We start from the raw sequence: 21,486 nt of genomic DNA on the forward strand, positions 1-21,486 counted from the left end.
AGATTATTCAAAAATGGTTTCAGCAGTACATTTACAGGAAATTACCCAAGTTCAGGCCAGTTCCAGGAGAAGATGTTCAACTAGAGATATTGTTGCTGATGTCAGAAGGATCTTGGTTGAAAGCAGAGAAGACCAAAAAGGACTCTACTTGTTTTTTATTGACTATGCCAAGGCATCAGGCTGTGTGGATCATAACAAACTATAGATACCCTTGAAAAGAGTTGGAATTTCAAAACACTTCATGGTGGAACTTGTACATGGATCAAGAGGCAGTTGTGTCAGTGGAATAGGGGAATACTGCATGTCTTAAAATCGGGAAAGGTGTGTGTCAGGATTGTAGTCTATCACCATACGTATTCAATCTGTATGCAGAGCATATTGTCAGAGAAATTGGATTATATGAAGAAACATGAGACATCAGGATTGGAGGAAGGCTTATTAACAACTTGTAATATGTTGAAAATGAGGATGACTTGAAGCGCTCACTGATGAAGATCAGTAATTGCAACGGTCAGTTTGGATTACAATTCAATGTAAAGAAAACAATCTTCACAACTGGGGCAATAGGTAACATCACAGTTGAAAAGATTGATGTTGTGAAGGATTTCATCTTGCTTGGATCTACAATCAATGTTCATGGAAACAGCAGTCAAGAGAACAAAAGATATATTGCTTGGATAAATCTGCTGTACAAAATCTCTTTTAAAGAATTTAAAAGCAAGGATGTAACTTTGAGGACTAAGGTGAGCCTAACCCAACCTATGGTATTTTCAATTGCCTGATATGCATGTAAAAGTTGGACATCGAATAAGGAAGACCAAAGAAGAATGGATGCATTTGAATTGTGATGCTGGTGAAGAATAGTGAAGTGCTGTGCACTAAAAAATGGATAAACAAATCTGTCTTGGAAGATGTAAAGCTACATAGAATACTCTTTGGATGTAGAAACAGTGAGACTTCGTCTGTGTCACTCTGGATGGACTAGAGAAACAAATGTAAGGAGACTCATATGTATAAGAAAGAGCTTTAGAAATAGAGGAAAGAAATAGGAGGAAAAGGACATTTATGATGTCTAAATACAGGCATGTACAAATGTAAATATATTTATATATAATGATAGGGAAATAGATCTATGTATTTATATTTATATGTTAAGTAGTAAGGTAGCAGATGGACATTAGGTTTCAACTCAGGGACTCCCTCAAGGCAAGAACACTTTGTTCTAATAATCTGGCACTCTGTGATGCTCACCTTCCTGAGACAATCGTGGAAGACAAAATGGGAGCATAAGCAAATGTGAAGAAAGCTGATGGTGCCCAGCTATCAAAAGATATAGCATCTGGGGTCTTAAAGGCTTGACGATAAATAAGCGGCCATCTAACTGAGAAGCAACAAAACCCACATGGAGAAGCACATCAGCGTGTGTGATAATGAGGTGTCAATGGGATCAGGTATCCGGCATCTAAGGCCCAGAACAAAACAAAACCAATGTGAAGGGGGTGGGGGTGGGGTCGGAGTAGAGACCCAAAGCCCATCTGTAGACAATTGGACATCCCTTTACAGAAGGGTCACAAGAAAGAGACAAGCCAGTCAGGGTACAGCATAGCACCAATGAAACATACAACTTTCCTCTAGTTCTTTAATGCCTTTCCCCCACCCCCTACTACCATGACCTCAATTCTACCTTACAAATCTGACTAGACCAGAACATGTACACTGCTACAGATGAGAGCCCGCAATACAGGGAATCTAGGACAGATAAACCCCTCAAGACCAAAAATGAGAATAGAGATACCAGGAATGTAAGGGGGAAATGAGGGGAGGAAGAGGGAATTGATCACAAGGATTAATATATAACACCTCACAGGGGGACAAAAAACAGAAAAGGGGGTGAGGGGAGACAGCAGATGATGTAAGATATGAAAATAACAATTTATAATTTACTAGGGGTCCATGAGGGAAGGAGAGTGGGGGAGAGAGAGAAAAAATGAGGAGTTGCTATCAGGGGCTCAAGTAGAAGGGCTCAATAGAATGCTTTGAAAATGATGATGGCAATATATGCACAAATGTGCTTCACACAATGGATGAATGTATGGATTGTGATAAGAGTTGTAAGAGCCCCCAAATAAAAGTATTTACAGTGAACCCTCGCCACTTCGCGCTTCGACTTCCGCGGCTTCACTCTATCGCGGTTTTTGCGTAACAGCGCATGCTCTGTCATTACTGCCACTGATTGGCTCATACTGTACACGCTTGATGCCATAAATAATATAATAAATAATAAATGATAACTGTAACGTCCAAAATGTTTTACTGTATTTTCCCTTTTTCGTTTAATAAATTGGGTAATATAAGTGTAATGGTGACTAAAGGGTGTTTTTTCATGTCCTCTATGCTCTAACTACGAAAATATTTGATTTACAAATAAGGAATCCTACTTCGTGGAATTTCATTTATCACGGTAGGGTCTAGAACTGATTAACCGCGATAAACAAGGGTTCATTGTAATTAAAAAAAAAGAAAAAGCTTTATATAAAAAGTAATTCAATATTGAGAAAATATCCCAGCCCAGCCTAAATCAAGTCCATAAGTACGATATTAGCCTGTATGTCCAATACCAATCTATAAAGTCCTGTTCAGAGTCATGAAACACATGCAATGATGCTGAATGCAGGAAGATCACAGGGCAGTGGATGGGAAGACTTGTGGCTACAGTGGCGTTGCAAGCATCTCAGCACTGGCAGGGGTCTCTATGTGGCTCCTCCGGATCAGGGAAGTAGGTAGCTCCATATGTCCTGTCAGCTGCAATACCTCCCAGGGAGTGAGCAGAGAGAGTGTGTCCTTCCCGCCTCCAAGAAGGAATAGCAGAGTTCACAGAATTCTCAGGAAAAGGCCAAGCCCACACAGAGGCCTCATTGGTTATGACCTGATTGAAAGGCTAGACTCCACCACTTCACTCTTAATGCTCTCAAACTGACAAATGATTACATAACGACCACATCATCTTACAAGCTTTGGACATGCTGTAAGGCACCAGCGTTAACATAGTGAGAGCTACCTAACACTAGGTTTGCTTCACGATGGCATTTCAGTGGGATGATGTATGGTCAATGTTGTTTATTAGAGTTTTTGTAAAGACTACAAATCACTAACTAAGAATGTCTTGTGGAGACAAGGGGGTCAAAGGGATATATGTAATGAAAAAGTGCATATATTCCCATGCCATGACCAATCCCGTCCTGTGTTGTTGCTAGGTGCTTTTGAGTCGACTTTGACTCATAGTGACCCTATGTACGACCGAACTAACAAAACACTGCCTGGTCCTACGCCATCCTCCTGATTGTCCTTACACTTCAGCCTATTGTTGCAGTCTCTGTGCTGATCGCTACCCCTCTGCTTTACCCAGCATGATGGCCTGCTTCAGGAACTGGTCCTGGAGTGGAATTCAGCTGGTTCACACCAGTGTACCAGAACCGTTGACTAGATTCTGTTGAATTCAACGAACTGGTAGTTAAAATGGCTCTTGTAATCAAACTTCTCGCTAAAGTGGGCTGCTGTGGAGCTGCCAAATGTGGAAATCACAAATTTACATTCTTCACTCGATTTTAATATTTATCTGCTCAGCGACAGATTCTAAGAACCCTGTAGTAATGTTCATTCTGTCCATGAACATAAAACATTAGATGGAGCTCTGCTTCTAATATTTATTTATTTCATAAAACTTGTTATACTTCAATTAATACTAATTTTTTATTCCCTGGCATTTACTACTTCAGTAAACAAGCATATAATGTAAAGAAAAAAAGACCCAACCAAAGATGGTAACACAATGTCATTCATTTCAGCTTTGTTTTACACACCAAATTCCAATGAAATATTGTGAGTGAATTATGCAATTCCTGAAAGTTTTCAAAGAGCTAAAAATAATATCAGAACAATTCCTGTTAGTTCAGCAGAAGTGGAAAGGGGTTTTTCAAAGATGAACACCATATTTTCAAAGAAGTCACCTAACTACTTCTAATATTTCAAACACAGTAACTATTGTCTAATTGGCATAATTCTAAAAGAATGGGATGCTACTCCTACAGTAAAATTATGGTTAAGGATAAATCACACAGCCAGTGATGTTCAGATAAAAGCAAAGAATATTGCAAGTGAGGATGCCAATCAAAAAACAATATGGAAATATCATAAATAAGAGTTTTATAGTGTTTTGTCAGGTACAATTTAATATGCTTTCATTAATATTGTAAAGCTCTAGATTTTTTTTAATGATAATCTAGTTTTCTGTACGCCTTTATTTTTATTTAAGTTTTAACTGTATGAGATATTCAGCTATCTTTCAGTATATTGTTTTTAATAATTAAAACTGTCACTAGGGCAGCGAGCCAATTGTTAAAATTATTTGAATGCAACCACTGGACTGGTCTCTCCTGATAAGATGCCCAATTTACGTGAGACAAAGTCTCAAATCCTTGCCTCTACAGTGCAATCTGGCTGTACTTTTTCCAAGACAGGTCTGTTGGGGGATATTTTGAGCAGTGCAGGGCACTTTCAATATTCTCCAGCACCACCATTCGAATACATCAAGTTTTCTTCCATCTTCCTTATTCAATGTCCAACTTTACGTGCATATGAGATCACTGAAAATACCATAGCTTGGGTCAGCCTCACCTTAGTCTTCAAAGTAACATGCTTGCTTTTCAATCCTCTAAAAAGATCGTGTACATCAGTTTTACCCTGTGCTATGTGTCTTTTTATCTCTTGACTGTTGCTTCCAAGAGCATTGATTGTAGAAACAAGCAAGGCAAAATCCTTAACAACTTCAATCTTTTCTCCATATATCATGATGTTAACTGTTGGTACAGTTGTGAGGATTTTGATCTTCTTTACATTGAGTTATAATGCATATTAAAGGCTGAAATTCTTGAACTTCATTAGCAAGTGCTGCAAGCCTTCTTCACTTTCTACAAGCAAAGTTGTGTCATCTGCATATTAAGGTTGTTAACAAGCCTTCTTCCAATCCTAATCATGTGTTCTTTATATAATCCAAATTCTCAGATTATTTGCTCAGCATACAGATTGAATAAGTGTGGTGAAAGATGTAACCCGGAAACACGACTTTCTTGATTTTAAACCATGCGTTATTCCCCTGTTCCATTAACACAACTGTCTCTCAATCAATGTTCAAGTTCTACATGAGCACAATGAGATGTTTGGGAATTCCCATTCTTCTCAAGGCTATCCATCGTTTGTTATGATCCACACAGTCTATTGCCTTGCCATGATCAATAAAACACAAGGAAACATCTTTCTGGTATTCTCTGGTTTCAACGAAGATCCATTTGACATTATCAATGATATCCCTTGTTCCTCATCCTCTTCTGTTTGTCTTGAACCTCTGTCAGCTCCTGTCAATGTACTGCTACTACTGTTGTTGGATGAACTTAAACAATATTTTACTTGCATGTGATATTGATACTGGTCTATAATTTGAGCATTCATTTTTCTTTGGAATGAATACAAATATGGACCTCCATCAATTGCTGGAGCTTTGTTTTTGGCTAATGTTTTTAGTGCAACTTGGACTCTTCCTTCACTATGAATGGTTCTTGCTCATTTTCTAACTTGAAATGTTTGAATGTCCGAGTGGGCTGCTAACTGCAAAGAAAAACCCACAGGGCTAGTTGTACCCTGCCCTATAGAGTTGTTATGAGTTTAAAAAAAAAAAAAGAGTTGCAATCGATTCCAAGGCAGTTTTGTCCTATAGAAATAGCTTAGTTTTCTGTCGGAATGGCTATTTTCTTCCAGGCCTTTCAATATACAGTGATATTCAGTCCTGAGTGGTGTTATTTCTGGCACTGTGGTTAGCTGCTATCAGAGCTGGCCAAAAATATCCAGCTTCCCAGCTTCCTTTGCTAAAGATTCCTTTCTTCTGACAATGGTAAGACAGAGAGCTTATCTTCCACCTCCAAATCCAGCTAGACTCTGATTTCTGAACTGAGGAATTCTAAGAAAGCTAAACATATTCCAAAAATGCCCACAAAGCTCTCTCCCACCGCCTATGTGCAGGGCACCATAGCTGTATTATTAATAAGGGTAACTCAACCTTCATTATTCTTTATCTCTGGCTATACATAAACGGTGTATTTGAAGAACTCTCTATCATGCAAATCACCTTATTATCTTAAGCTTAAGAAAATACACTTTAAGAAAGTGGGACGGTAGGTCCTGTTCTTTAATATTTGGCAGTGTTCATTTTAACTGAATCACTTGTTAGAGGCAAAATTACTGTAACCTGTGATAAATGTTAAGATTGTTGGCTGCATACTTGCACTGAATGAATATTTTATAGCTTCTTGGCCCTGAGTGGGCTGGTTATGCTACTGGAATGCTCCAGTGCCATGGAAATACAGGGAGATATTTTTTCTTAATTGTTAAGAATGTTTGACAGATAACAGTACAGTGTCATGGAATTAGACTCTATTGCTGATGAATTCTGATCAGCTTAAGACTTGCTTTATTCTATGACTTTGTAAGATTCTTTTCATTTGTTTTATTTTTATGCATTGCAACATCTGTCCTTTTCCACAATCAGTTTTCAAAAGGCTGAATGTCAGTGAATATTATATTATATATAATTATTATCAGCTAGAGAAAAATACTTAGTTTTTCTGGTATATGGGGGTTTTTTTTCATTAAAATTTTCCTCCATTTTTAACCCATCCTGTGAATGGTGATTAAAATCCTTCATGATGAAGCATAATTTTTAAAGAAGAAAAAATAGGCCAATGTCTTTTGATTGCTAAACTAGAATGTTAGTCATATGTACCTTAGGTACAAATACTAAAAGATATTATAATTTAACTAGGAAATATAATTTAACTAGGAAAAAAAACCTAGGTAATCTTAAAAGCAAAGGACAAGACTATGCAAAGGTTTGTGGAAAAAGGGAATGAACAGATATTGAATTATTTCCAGGAACTATTTAAAGTTCCCTTGCATAAAAGGTATTATGTTATCATTCGTTTACTTTTCCAGTCCATTAAAGTCCAATAGAAAAGATTTATTATATTTCTAAACATAAAATCTCTGAACCAATTGACTCAAATTTTACCTTAAAGCTCCCATGGATCTCATGAGTCCTGTTGGCAATGGAAGCCAAGTTTCCAATTCTCCAGGCAGAGCTTCATGGAGAGGTCAATGACTGCCTGTTGACACACTCATCCTTCTTGCTTGACTCTTTCTCTACAAAGCAAGTCAGTCCAAGTAGCTGGCTACAGGCAACTCATTAAAGTACCCTCTTTTCTCTTCTTTAGAACTATCACTGTGATGAACTATGGACGGTTCTCATTCTCCTTTGATAGAACCCACCCTTTAATCCCAGTATTTGGCCTCTATCGGGTTGCCCCTTACTCAGCAGTCTTGTCCATAACAGCCCTCCATCAAGGCACTCTAACAAGCACCAGGTCTAATGAGGCTCACAAACTAGAGAAGAGCACAGCTTATTTTCTGCCCTTGTGACTTGTATCCTTTCTCTCCTGATAGTGTTAAAAAATGAAGAGTACTTAAGAAAGCAATACTCAAATATTCTTTTGAAGATGGGGGGAGGAAAGCCGAACACAGTAAAACTGCTTCTCCTATCACACAGAATGTATTGAAGAGATTATTTCCAGTTGTAGGTAATTTGTAAAGACTTCATGTCATAGAGGACATAAAAGAAGAATGTGAACATATGCTAGTCAATGGGAGAAGTAATCCAACATCATCAGAAGCACTGAGAGCTAAATAACGTCCCTCCCCATCCCCTAAATGTGCCCACTTCATAATCCACAGAATTTAAGAATATGTTGCCTTAGGGGGCAAAAGAAACTTTTCAGATGTGATTACATTAAGCACCTTGAGATGAGGAACTGATCCTAAGTAATCTGGATGGGACCCCCCAAAAAAAAATCACAAATGGCTTTATAACGGGGAACAGAAAAGTTAGAATCAGAAATAGATTAAAAGAACAAACAAACAAACTATGGAATCAGGGATGAAAGTGATGCAATCGCTGGAATGTGGGCAGATTCTAGAAGCCGAAAAAGACAATGGGGGAAAATGGGTTCCTCCTCGCAGCCTACAGACAAAACACATCTCCCTGCACACCTTGGTTTTATCCTAATTTGACTCATGTTGAACTTCGATTCTCCAGAACTAGATTCAAATGATTTTGTATTATCGTAGGCAACCAATGTTTGGTTGATTATTAGAGCAGTCATACAAAATCAATACACAAAAGCAAGTGGTAAATTCACAATTTGTGAAGAACAAAACATTTCAGAGGGGGCAATGTATAGGGATATTCAGAAGGGGAAAATATGAGAAGAATAATAGCAAACTAAAAGCATTTTGCACTTAAACTGTTTTCATACTCATCTACTTATGAACATGATTTCCATAACAATCTTTAAATCCAAACATTATTTTACTTTCCAGTGTACCCTATGACACATGGAAGTTAATTGTTTTTCTAAGGTTCATAATTTTATTATTGCTGGAGGTAGGCGGGAGCCATATTATGCCAATTTGTCAACTCTTCCTACTGTGCTACATTACTTAATCATACCAGGTGTATGACCAGGGCTTAAATATCTGATCAAAAGATGTAAATTTTATTCTCCAATAATAAATCAAATATCAAAGCATGAAGTGACATGATCAATTAATATAAAAACATACTATAAAAGGGATGGTTGTTGATTGTTATTAAACAATCTTCAAATCATAGTGACCCCATACACAATAAGATGAAACACTGCCCAGTCCTGTGCCATCTCCCTTGGCTGTGGCAGATTGGATCAGGCGATCCATCCATAGAACTCTCATGGGTTGTTTTTCAGTCTGTCTTAGTCCGGAAGCTCTACTGAAACCTGTTCAGCAACTCCTAAGATGGGTGCTAACACAATATGTCATGTGATCTCTTGAGTGCTGCATCAATGAGCATTGATTGTGATCCAAGACAAAATCCTTGGCAACGTTTCTCAAACCTTTCTCCAAATATTATGATGTTGCCTATTGGTCCAGTTGTGAGAATTTTACTATTCTTTATATTGAGTTTTAATCCATTCTGAAGACTGCAATCCTGGATCTTCATTAACAATTGCTTCACTCCCTCTTCACTTTCAGCTTGTGTCACTTGCATTTCACAGATTTTAATAAACCTTCCTCCAATCTTGATGAAACATTCATGATCATATTAGTCAGCTTCTCTGATGATTTGCTCAGGAGACGGAAAAAAAAAAAAAAAGCTTCTCTGGGCTACTAGGCAGGGCATTTCTCTGGGCTACTAGGCAGGGCATCAGCTGTCTTGGCACAAGTTAGGACAACTCTGTACGCCCAATGGAGGTAGCTACTGTGCTCCCTCAGTGGTCTTACACGCAGCTGGGGAGGTCCTGCCGGTCCTTGGGCCCTACACATGGCTGAGGATACTTCCCCCCACCTACACCGTGCTGCATACAGCACAGGGCAGCTATACCAGTCGTTTCCAGCACTCCACACCACTGCGGGAACCTCTTCTTCGCCTCCACTGTGATCTTGGTTATGAAGATAATTCCACCCAATATCTGTGGGACCCTACACCAAGCAGGCACATGATCCCACCACCTTTAGGCAGGGTTGGAACTCCTAAAGCCCCATGGTGGAGTGACCAGGCCTCAGCTATCTCCTTACTTTCTGTTCTTTTTCTTCATTACTTATTCTCTCTCCCTTCTCTCTTTCCCACCACAGTCGGTCTCAGCGAGCCCAGTTTTTTTTTCCTTTTCTTTCATTTTTCTTCTTTCTTTATTTTTCTTTCCTTTCCTTTTCCTTCTCTCCCTCTATTTCCTTTTGTACGCCACTGCTGGCTTCCAGGACACTACCTTCCACCTAGGGCAACTCTGCCCAGACTGCAGAGAGGAGCTCCAGTTTGCCTTCTGTGGGAGTGCTGCACACCACCCAAGGCAGCTACAATAGCCTTTTCCAACACTCTACCGCTCCCGAGGAAACCTCCATCTGGCCTCCACGGTGAGTTTGCCAACTAGGGCAATTCTGCCCAGCACTTGTGGGACCCTGAAACAAAAGGACACAACTACCTGCCACCTGGGGGCAGGGCTCAAGCCCCTCCAGACCCACGTTCAGGTGATCATGGTTGTATGTTTTTTCTTTTCTTTTTCTTTCTTCTCTCATTTTTCTTATCTTTTTCTCTCATTTCCCTCCTTTTCCTTCCACACGCCACTGCTGGCTTCCAGCCCCCTACCCTCTGCCTAGGGCAACTCCACCCACCAACCGGGGAGAGCTCCAGCCTGTCCCCTGTGGCAGTGCTGCACACGACGTAAGGCACATGGCACTGCATGGGGCTCAGCTGTCTCATTATCTAACTTTTCTTTTCTTCTTCTTTCCCCTTTTCTTCTTTTTTCCTCTTCTATCTCTTCTGTGTTTCGCATCACAGTCTCAGCAGGCTCAGTTTTTCTTTATTGTTTTCTTTTTTGTTGTTTTGTCTTTGCTTTTGTGTGTGTGTGTGTTTGTTTTCTAATTTTGCCTCTTGTCTTTGTTTTCTCCTTTCTCTCTTTTTCTTCTCTTCCCGTTCTCTTTCCTTTCACAAGGCACTGCTAGCCTTCAGGCCACTCCCCACCATGTATGGCAACATTGACTGCCCAGTTTGGGGAGTCCTGCCCACACTTGTTGGCTTTACACACAGATGGGGAAGTCACACCCTCCACTGCACTCCAAACATTTGGGGTATCTCCAATTCAAACAGCCAGGGGAAATTCCACCTACAACCCAAGACCCTACAAGTGACTGGGAGAACTCCTACATGCCATTTGTGGTGCTCCAAGCTGCTGCAGGAATATCCACCCAACCTCCACAGAGATCTCTATGACTAGGGTAATTCCACCTGCCATCCACGGTACTCTACACCAAGGAGGGTACACAGACACACCCTCTGCGATACTCCAGTTGCAGAGGGAAATACCACACACCATATGAGGTACTCCAAACTTCCTGGGAGATAATCCATTGAAGGCCATCCTTGTAGGCTCACAACCGCCCTGACCAGCATCCCGTGAGAGGACTAAAACTAATTTTCCAAATAATGGAATACTAGGAATGGCTAGGATAAGAGTGAAACCACACACAAAAAGAGTAAAACTACAGGAACATACAGCAGTAGCCTGACCCTCACCCCCACCAGTGCAGCTACCTTCAGGTAGTTTGAAGAACCACCCATATGAGTCCTCAGAAGAAAACTCAGTATTCTTCAACTCTCTGGAAGATGGTGCCAGGCTCCTCAAAAACAACATGTAACCAGCAACCAGCCCCAACATCCTCAACGGAAAATCAGGAGAAACAGAGGGCAATTTCGGGAAAAACTCATGAACCTAATGACAAGCATTGAAAAAGCAGACATTGATATGACACAGAAAGAAATCTTCAGAATGCTGCTTAAAGTCATACTAGATATGAGGGAAGCAATACAGAAAAAGGATGAAATGATTGAGGATATAAGGCCCCACATCAAAAGGAAATACAAGAACTAAGGGATGAAATTACAAAATCCAGTAACAAATTAACAGACTTTGCCAACAGACTTGAAGAGGCAGAGAATTGCACCAGTGACTTAAAAGATAACCAAGCAGACTTCAACAAACGGGAAAGGCAGTCAAATAAGATAATCACAGAAGCTGAGGAACACCTGAGAGCCATGCCTGATGCTATTAAGAAGAACAACATCAGAATAATTGGATCAATGGAGGAAGACACAACAAAGAAGTCATCAGCACCAATTGTGAGAGAATTCTTGGCAGAAAACTTCCCCAGCTTAATGAATGAAAGACAGGCAACCATTCAGGAGGCTGAAAGAACACCAGCGAGACTGAATCCCAAGAAGAAGTTACCAAAGCACATAATAGTTAAACTATCCAACTTTGAGTAAAAGTAGAAAATCATGAAAGCAACTAGGGAAAAACAAGCAGTCACATATAAAGGTTCCAAAATTAGATTATGTTCAGATCTATCAGTGGACACAATGGAGAAGAGGAGAGAGTGGAGTAAGTGGAGTAAGAATTCCAAAAATTCCAAAAACAGCACAAACCCCAGAATACCCTATCCAGCCAAATTATCTATCAAGATAGACGGAGAAGTAAGAGTCTTGTCAGACAAGGAAAAACTCAAGGAATACATAAAAAGAAAGTGAGCCCAACAAAAGGTCCTTGATGACCCAGTCTTGGAAGAAGATCAGCACTCACTGAGCACAAGTAAGAGACCGTCACATAGAACTCCACCCAGAAGGCGAAAAAGAGAAAACAGCCTCCAAGATAGCATTGGTTTAATGATAGAAAGAAGGCAAGAATGAAATACACACACACACCACAAACTGATAAGTAGGGAGCAAAACACCCAACACAAAAATGTACAAGATGACATCAGAGTCCACATATAGATACAATAACACTATCAATGGCCTAACCTCAGACATTAAAAGGCAGAGGCTAGCAGACTGACTTAGAAAACATAACTCATCGATCTGCTGCCCACAGGAGACATATCTCAAACTTACAGACAAAAACAGGCTGAAATTAAAGACTAGAGAATAATATACCAAGTAAATGGCAATGCAAAAAAAGCAGGGGTAGCAATCTTAATCTCAGACTGAAACTTAACAAGGAAGCTACAGATCTAACAGCACAATTAAGGACTGGACCTTATAGATATCTTCAGAACTTTCCAGACAAACGCAAAAAACATCACATTCTTTTAAATCCCACATAGCACATACTCGAAGATAGATCACATGCTGGGACACAAGTGGACCCTGTGTAAATTCAAGCACATTGAGATTATACAGACTTCTCTCTCTGACCAATATGCCATAAGGCTGGAAATCAACAAAAGTACTATGAAGAAAACAAGGGCAAACAATTGGAGGATGAATAACTCTCTATTGCAAAAGGAGTGGGTATTGGCCCAGATCAGAGATGAAATCATGAAGTTTCTAGAAACCAATGAGAATGAAAATATGACATACCAAAACCTTTGGGACACAGCAAAGGCATTTATCAGAGGAAGTTTGATAGAAATACATGCACACATGAAAAAGGAAGAGAGACTTGTGGTTGATATGCTGGCACAAAACTTACACCAATTAGAGCAGAGTCAAAAGAAAAATCCTACTAATAGCAAAAGGAAAGAAATAATAAAATCAGGGATGAGATACAGGAGAGGGAAAACAAGAAAACTATGGAAAAATTATGCAGCTAAAAAAAATTGGTTCTTTGAAAGGATCAGCAAAATTGATGGACAGTTGGCAAACCTAACGAAAGAAAAGAAGGAACAAATTTCAATAGCAAGGATAAGGGATGAAGCAGGGGACATTACAATGGACCCTAATGAAATCGAAAGGATAATTACACAGTACTATGAAGGCCCATACTCTAATAAATTAAACAACTTGGAAGACATGGACAAATACTTGGAAAAACAATCCCTCCCTAGACGATCCCAGATAGACATAAAGAATCTCAACAGACCCATAGAAAAGAAGTAGACAAGGTTATCAAGGATTACCAACAAAAAATTCCCCCGGGCCAGATGGCTTTACAGGAGAATTCTACAAAGCATTCAGGGAAGAACTGAAACCAATCCTACACCAACTCTTCCAGAAGATAGACAAAGAGGGAAAACTCCCACGCTCTTTCTTTGAAACTAGTATAACTCTGATACCTAAAGCAGGCAAGGATTCCACAAGAATTGAGAACTATAGACCAATATCCTTAATGAACATCGATGCAAAAATCCTTAACAAAATGCTGGCCAATAGAATACAAATAATTCACCATGACCTAGTAGGATTCATACCAGGGATGCAGGTATGTTTGAACATATGAAAAACCCTAAGTTTTATTTGCAACATTGACATGAAAAACTATAAGAACCACATGATAATATTGATAGATGCGGAAAAAGCATTCGACAACATCCAACACCCATACTTGTTCAAGATGCTCAAGAAGATAGGAATGGTAGGAAAGTTCCTCAATATTATAAAAGCTATATATGGAAAACCAACAGCCAAGGTGGTAATCAACGGAAAAAAGACAAAAACAATTCCACTGAAAAAGGGGACCAGACAAGAATACCCCTTGTCCCCACTCCAATTTAACATCATAATGGAGGTCCTGGCTAACAATATAAGGCAAAGAAAAGACATCAAAGTATTTGTCTGGGGAAGGAAGAGGCAAAAGTATCGTTATTCGCAGACGATATGATTTTATATATTGAAATCCCCAAAACTCTACAAGTGGAGTGTTGGAAGTGATAGATGTATATGGCAGAGTGGCAGGAAAAAAGAACAACAAACAGAAGTCTATTGGACTGCTATACACATCAGACAAGATCACAGAGGAGGCGATTGAAAAGGTAGTACCTTTTACAATAGCCAACCACAAACTGAAATATCTAGGGATATAATTATACCTGACTAAACAAACAAAGGATTTGTATGAGGAAAACTACAGAGCACTATTACAAGAAACCAAGAGTGACCTCAACACATGGGAAGAATATCCCATGCTTGTGAACTGGAATACTCAATATAATAAAGATGTCAATTCTGCCCAAGGCACGGTATAAGTTTAATGCTATCCTGATATGAATACCATCATCCTTCTTAAAGAATTAGAAAGACTGATTGCCAACTTAACTTCAAATGGAGATGGAACACCCCAGAATTAGCAGAGAACTCCTCAAGAAGAAGGACAAAGTTAGAGGGCATGCTCTACCTTACTTTATCACCAATTATACAGCCACAGTGGTCAAAACAGTGTGGTACTAGTATAACAACAGATTCAGACCAATGGCAAAGAGCTGAAAACTCAGAAATAAAAATATCAGCATACAGACAACTGATTTTTGATAAGGGCCCCCAAAATATCAAATGGGAAGCGGATGCCCTCTTCAATAAATAGTGCTGGGGGGAAAATGGATATCTACCTGCAGAAAAATGAAGCATGACCCTTACCTCACTCTATGCACAAGAATAAACTCAAGGTGGATCACAGATCTTGAGGTTAACCCCAAATTATTAGGGCCATTATTGAGAGAATTGGGACAGACCTGAGAACCTTGGTGCAGGGAATACATAGGCTATCGGAAGTAGGGCAGGATACAAATACCGAGGAGGCACAAATTGACAAAAGGAACATACTGAAGATAAAACACCTGTGTACATCAGAAGAATTCACCAAGAGAGTAATAAGAAGTCCCACAAACTGGGAAACATTTTTAGCAATGACACATCAGACAAAGGCCTTCTTACTAAAACCTACAATACTTTGCAAGCTTTCAATAATAAAAAACTAACTACCCACTAAGGAGGTGGGTAAAGGACCTATAAAGAAGTTTCACAAGGGTAGAAATCCAAATGGCCAATAAACATGTGGGAAATTTTTCCTGATTATTAGCAATTAATAATGCAAATAAAACAACTATGAGATACCACCTAACACCCTCAAAGATAGCCCAATTAAAAAAATCAGAAAGTAACAAGTATTGGAGGGCCTTGGTGAGATAGAAAATCTTGTCCATTGCTGATGGAACTAGTATGTATAGCCACTATGAAAATCGATTTGGTGATACCTAAAACAGATAGAAATCGAGCTACCATATGACCCAGCAATCCCCCTACTGGGCATATACCCAGGAGAGTCAAGAAACAAACCACGGCCAGACATCTGTGCTCCAATGTTCATCGCAGCACAGTTCACAATTGCCAGGAGTAGGAAACAACCCAAATTTCCATCAATGGACGAGTAGATCAAAAAACAGTGGTACAAACACACAATGGAGTACTATGCATCCCTAAAAAGCAGCAATGAATGCATAAAGCACATTGCCACATAGGAAGAACTGGAGGAAATCATGCTATGTAAAGCAAGTCAAGGACAAAAGGACAAGTATGACATGAGTTCACTGAGGTAAGCTTAAAAAATGGGGCATAGGGTAAAAGCTATGTTAGAATTCTTCAATTTCTCAGGGCCAATAATGAGAATAGAGATACCAGGAGGATAAGGAGAAGGTGGAGGAGAAAGGAGGAATCAATCACATGGATCAATCTATAACCCCCTCCCAGGGGGATGAACAACAAAAAAGTGGGTAAAGGGTGACAGAGGATGATGTAAGATATGAAAATAATAATCTATAACTAATCAAGGGTTGATGAGGGAGGGAGAAGGAGAGGGGGAAATGAGGAGTTACTATCAAGGGCTCAAGTAGAAAGAAGATGCTTTGAAAATGATGATGGCAGCATATGTACAAATGTGCTTGACACAATGGATGAATGTATGGATTATGATGGGAGATATAAGAACCCCCAATAAAAGTATTTGTAATAAAAAAAGATCCAATTCACTCTACCTTTTGGTTCCACACGTGGAATAGATATTCTCAGAAACCTTAAATATCTCTGATGATACATGGGAAAGCATCACAGTGTCTTTCTCACAGTGACTTTGCTAACTCCCCTATGATGTCTACTTGCAAATGAAGTAAACTCTAGGAAGTGATACCTCTTTACTCCATGATACTGCTGCCATCTGTGACAATGATGTTATTTTCTATGGCGTCAAAAGATACCAAAATGACGCTATTTTCCTTGACATTCTCATTATGCTAAGAAAACATATGACAAGAGGTGAGAAAAATACCTCTCTCTCCTTTTTTAAGAACTATGTCACCAAGCTATTAAATCAAGGTTTTATGCTCTTGTGCCACAATGAGTACTTTTTAAAAAAATAGTTCTGCTTTTTCTTTACATAGCTTTCAGAGGCATGTTTCAAAGGCAAATTGAGCCAGGTTTCAAAGGCAAACATTTCCTTATGCCCAGTTTCTTCTGGGTCATAATTATTTTCCTGTTTACATAATAATAATAATATGAATAATGAAAATCATTGTTTTACCTCTGCCAAAAATGTGTATGCAAATAAAATCCACATTAGATCATCACATTTGCTCATTCATGTCCAAAACCTCCTTCAAGCCCAATGAGGATCTCTGTCAACAAAGATCACCAAGAAAGAGGACTTAGAAAAATTGAGGTAAAAAATGGTACCCTGCTAACCAAAAGATTGGTAGTTCAAACAAGGGCTTCCATGAAGATTTCAGCACACAAAACCTTATGGGACAATTCTATTCTCTCCTATAAGACTTCTGTGAGTCATAATCACCTCCATAGGATCTATCAACTCAGTGACATCTAAAAACAACAAATATACTGAGGGGATCACTTTTGGAGGGGAGAGATTAGAAAAGAACCAGAAAAAACAGAGCAATGAAAGAAACCACGGGCGTATAGTGTCCTAGAGACCAAAGATGAAAAATAGATGTGGAATGTCACTGATACCAATTTTTAAATTACAACTTGATCTATTTCAAGTTTCTTATGATACCTGCCAGCTCTAGTACTCGGAACTCGAGAGGAGTTGTCCTGTTCACCCTATTGTCATGTCTTTACAGGGTCATAGACTTCAGAGTGTATCATCTCTTGACCAGGTCCTTTCCAGATAAATCATTTTATAACTTCAGTCCCTGTCATGCAATATATCTCTTATTCCATTGGTTTATCTTGTGTTGCACCCTGAGCCTTCTGCGGCCTACCAAAGTTCTTGAAAGGTACAAAGAAGCCTTCTTATTTTGCAAATACAAACGTATAATTGTTTTATCTGAATGGGAGGAGATTGAGGGGGAGCAGATTGAGATTGATGCAAAAGATTAATATTTCTGGCTAGTATAAAAGGAATTTAGGGTTTTCTAACATGAGGAAACCTTTGGATATCAAGTTACTGCAAACTTAAATAGTCTCTGCATACTTAATTCATAGTTTTCAGCATAAAAATTAAGTTTTATACCCACCTCAGACTATTGGCTTACAAAATTTACCATTTCAAAAGATAGGAAAACTATTTGCTTAAAAAATAAATCAATTTTAATACATTATTTCTTATAATACCTGAGGGATTATTTTGTTAGTTTATTTTTTTTGGAGTGTGTATTTTTTCCATGTTAGTTAGGTCAACTATCGGATCACCAGTGAAAATTGGAAATAGAAAAGTGTGGCTTTGTTCTTCTCCCAAGAATGGCAATCCATTCTCTAAGTCATCACCTTCCTGACAGCTCTATTTTAACTTGATCCATCTTACTCTGGAGTGCTTTCTGTGTCCTTTGAATGCTGTCAGGAAGTTAGCAAAAAGACTTTAGGGTGGTCATCTTTGCTATGCATCTAAAACATTTGCAGCTCCTAGTTTCATGATATTTATTGTTGCTATCCATCTGTCAATTCTCATCATGTGCAGTTTTTAAGCTTTGATTTGCCTTTATGACCTTGATTCCTAGAAGGTTTTGCCAACTCGTCTCCACTATTAGCACAAATATCTCAGAATTCTAGGGTTAGTTGTATTGAGAGTTGTTGAGAGAAACAAAATCAGTGACACACACACACACACACACACACATACATCTATATTGTGTATTAAGAAGTAAGTATATATCAAGAAGGCATCCCAGTCCAGTCCAACTCAAGTCGGGCTCAATGTTTCCCAGAACTCTCTTTATGCTCACATAGCTGTAGGTTGATGATGCCGAAAGGTGATGCAGGAAGCAGAAAGGTCACAGGCCTGTGGTCTCATGAAGTCAAGATTGGAGGGAGCATGGCAGGTGCCAAGAGCTCCTAGGGTTAGTGGCCCACAAAGAGCCATCCCCAGAAGAAGACAGAATTTACCAAGGAAAGGTGAAGGTAATGGTAAGAGAGAGAAAATCCCAGTGTCTCTCTTACCAAAAGACCACAACCCTAAGGAGGCACCATCAGGCTGTGCCCTGATTGACAGGTTGAATTCAAAACCTACACTTTCATCCAGGAACAAGTTGACATGAAATCTACCCACCACACTTGCCACACATGACACATGTTGCCATTGAATCGATTCAGACTTACAGAGACCCTATACCACAGGGTAGAACAGGCTCTGTGGGTTTCAAAGACTATAACTTTACAGGAGTAGAAAGCCACATCTTTTTTCCCACCGCGTGGCTGGTAGTTTTCAATTGCTGACCTTGTGATTAGCAACCCAACTGGTCACTATTACACTACCAGAGTTCCTGTACTATAGCTGAGATGGGCCGAATAATGGTTCCCTGAAGATGCCAGGTTCTAATCCCAGGAACATAAATACATGGTAAATGTTACCTCACATGGCAAAGGAAATTTTGAAAATGTGATTAAGAATTTTGAGATGGGGATATTTTCTTAGATTTCTGAGTGAGGCTCAATGGGTGTCTTCACAAGACAGAGCAGAAGGGAACAAGGAAGCAGAGATGAGAGAGGAGAACATATGCTGTTTTAGTGTAGGTTTTGCAAAAGAAGGAAGAGATCATGAGTCATAAAATATAGGCATGCTCTGTAGAGGAAAAGGGAGAAAGATGAGACTTTCTAGTGCCATGATGATTAACAGGCTCAGAAACCCACTGTGGCAATTCTACTCTGTCCTACAGGGTCAATGAGTTGGAATCAAATAGATGGCAGTGAGTTTGAGATTTTTTTCAGTAACAGAAAAAGACAATAAAACAGATTTTCTTTTATAACCTCTAGAAGGAATGCAGTACTACAGACCTGTTGTAGACTTCTGACCTCCAAAACTGAACAATAATAAATGTGTTGTTTTAAGCCAGTTTGTGGTAATTTGTTAATAAGCTATAGGAAACTAACACTTTGGATGTACAGAAAATAGAATCCTGATGTCTCTTCTTTTAAAGATATTAAAATTAAGTTAAGAAAGTAAAGTATTTCAATTAAAGTGGTTTTAAATGATATCTCATCAATTTAATTAAATATGACCCATTACTGCCCTTCTACTGTTACCAGAAGAAAGTGTTCTGGCTAATTGTTTCATCTTAAAATGTCAGTTTAGAAAAGCAAAGATTGTAATCTATCAATAATCTCTTCGTGATTAGGTAATTTAAAACCTTTTCAGAGCTACTTACTAGGAATTATCAATTTTATGTGATTGAAATCTATTAATGTATCATGATTGTAGTAGTTACATAATCTGGTGTCAATTTGAGGATTAAGAGTGTAGGGGTGTAGTCTAGCCTGTCAATCAGGATATAGTCAATGAGGCCTCTATGTACACATGGCCTTCACCTGAGGATTCTGGGAACTCCTGTATTTACTCTTTGGAGGCAGGATACATTCTCACTCTCTGCTCACTCCCTGCGAGACATCCCTGTGTAGAAGAAACATGGAGAGAGGCTGATGGAGCCACACCTCTGGAGTCAGAGAAGCCAGGTGGAGATCCCTGCCAGCGCTGAGATGCTTACATTGCCACTGGATCCACAAGACTTCCCACTCACTGGACTGTGATCTTCCTGCATTTGGCATCTTTGCATGTGTCCCGTGAGTCTGAAGAGGACTTTATAGATTTGTATTGGACATATGGGCTAATATCGGACTTAAGGACTTGATCTGGACTGGGCTGGGGTGTTTCTCAATATTCAACTGCTCTTGTATATAAAGGTCTTTTTTATACACATATGAGTGTCTATGGATTTGTTTCTCTAGTGTATCCAGACTAACACAATGATCAATAAAATTTTTATAGAAAATGTTTTCTGAGCCAAAAGGAAAAGGAAACTAAAAATGTGTCTTTTTTGTCAAATAATGTTATAATTGAAAAAGTATAAGAAGATGAGATACTTTAAATGTATTTTATTACATAAACCACACCTACCTCAACATTCTATTCCCTTGTTGTTAAGTGTGTCCAAGTTGGTTCTGACTGATAGTGACCATACGTATAACCGAGTGAAACACTGCCCAGTGCTATGCCATCCTCACAGTACTTGTTATGCTGAAGTACATTGTTGTACTCTCTGTGCCAATCCATCTCTTTCAGAGTCTTCTCTTTCATACTGGCCTTCTACGGTCCAAAGCAAGATGCCCTTCCCAGTGACTGGTTACTCCTTATAACATGTCCAAAGTATATGAGACAAAGTCTTCCCCCTCAGTGCCTCTAATAAGCATTCTGGTGGTACTTCCATCAAGATAGACTTGTTTTTCAGGTGGTCCATGCATAGTATTTTAATAATCTTCTCCAATGTGATGATTCAACTGCATCACTTCTTCTCTAGTTCTCCTTACCCATTGGCCAGCATTCACATGCATAGGAGATGATTCAAAATACCATGGCTTGGGTTCAGCATACGTTAAACTTCAAAGTGACAACTTTGCTCTTTAAAATTTTAAGGTATTTTGCAGCAGATTTTCCCATTTCAATATTTCATACTACTTCTTAGCTGCTCCAACCGTGTGCACAGATTGTGGACCCAAGTAAAACGAAATACTTGACAACTTCAATCCTTCATTCATTCATGACGTTGCTATTGATACACTTATGAGAATTTTCACTTCCTAGACAT

This window comes from Echinops telfairi, unplaced genomic scaffold, assembly GCF_000313985.2.
Source record: "Echinops telfairi isolate 266 unplaced genomic scaffold, ASM31398v2 ScPeMD7_443;HRSCAF=831, whole genome shotgun sequence".
Lineage (NCBI taxonomy): Eukaryota > Metazoa > Chordata > Mammalia > Afrosoricida > Tenrecidae > Echinops > Echinops telfairi.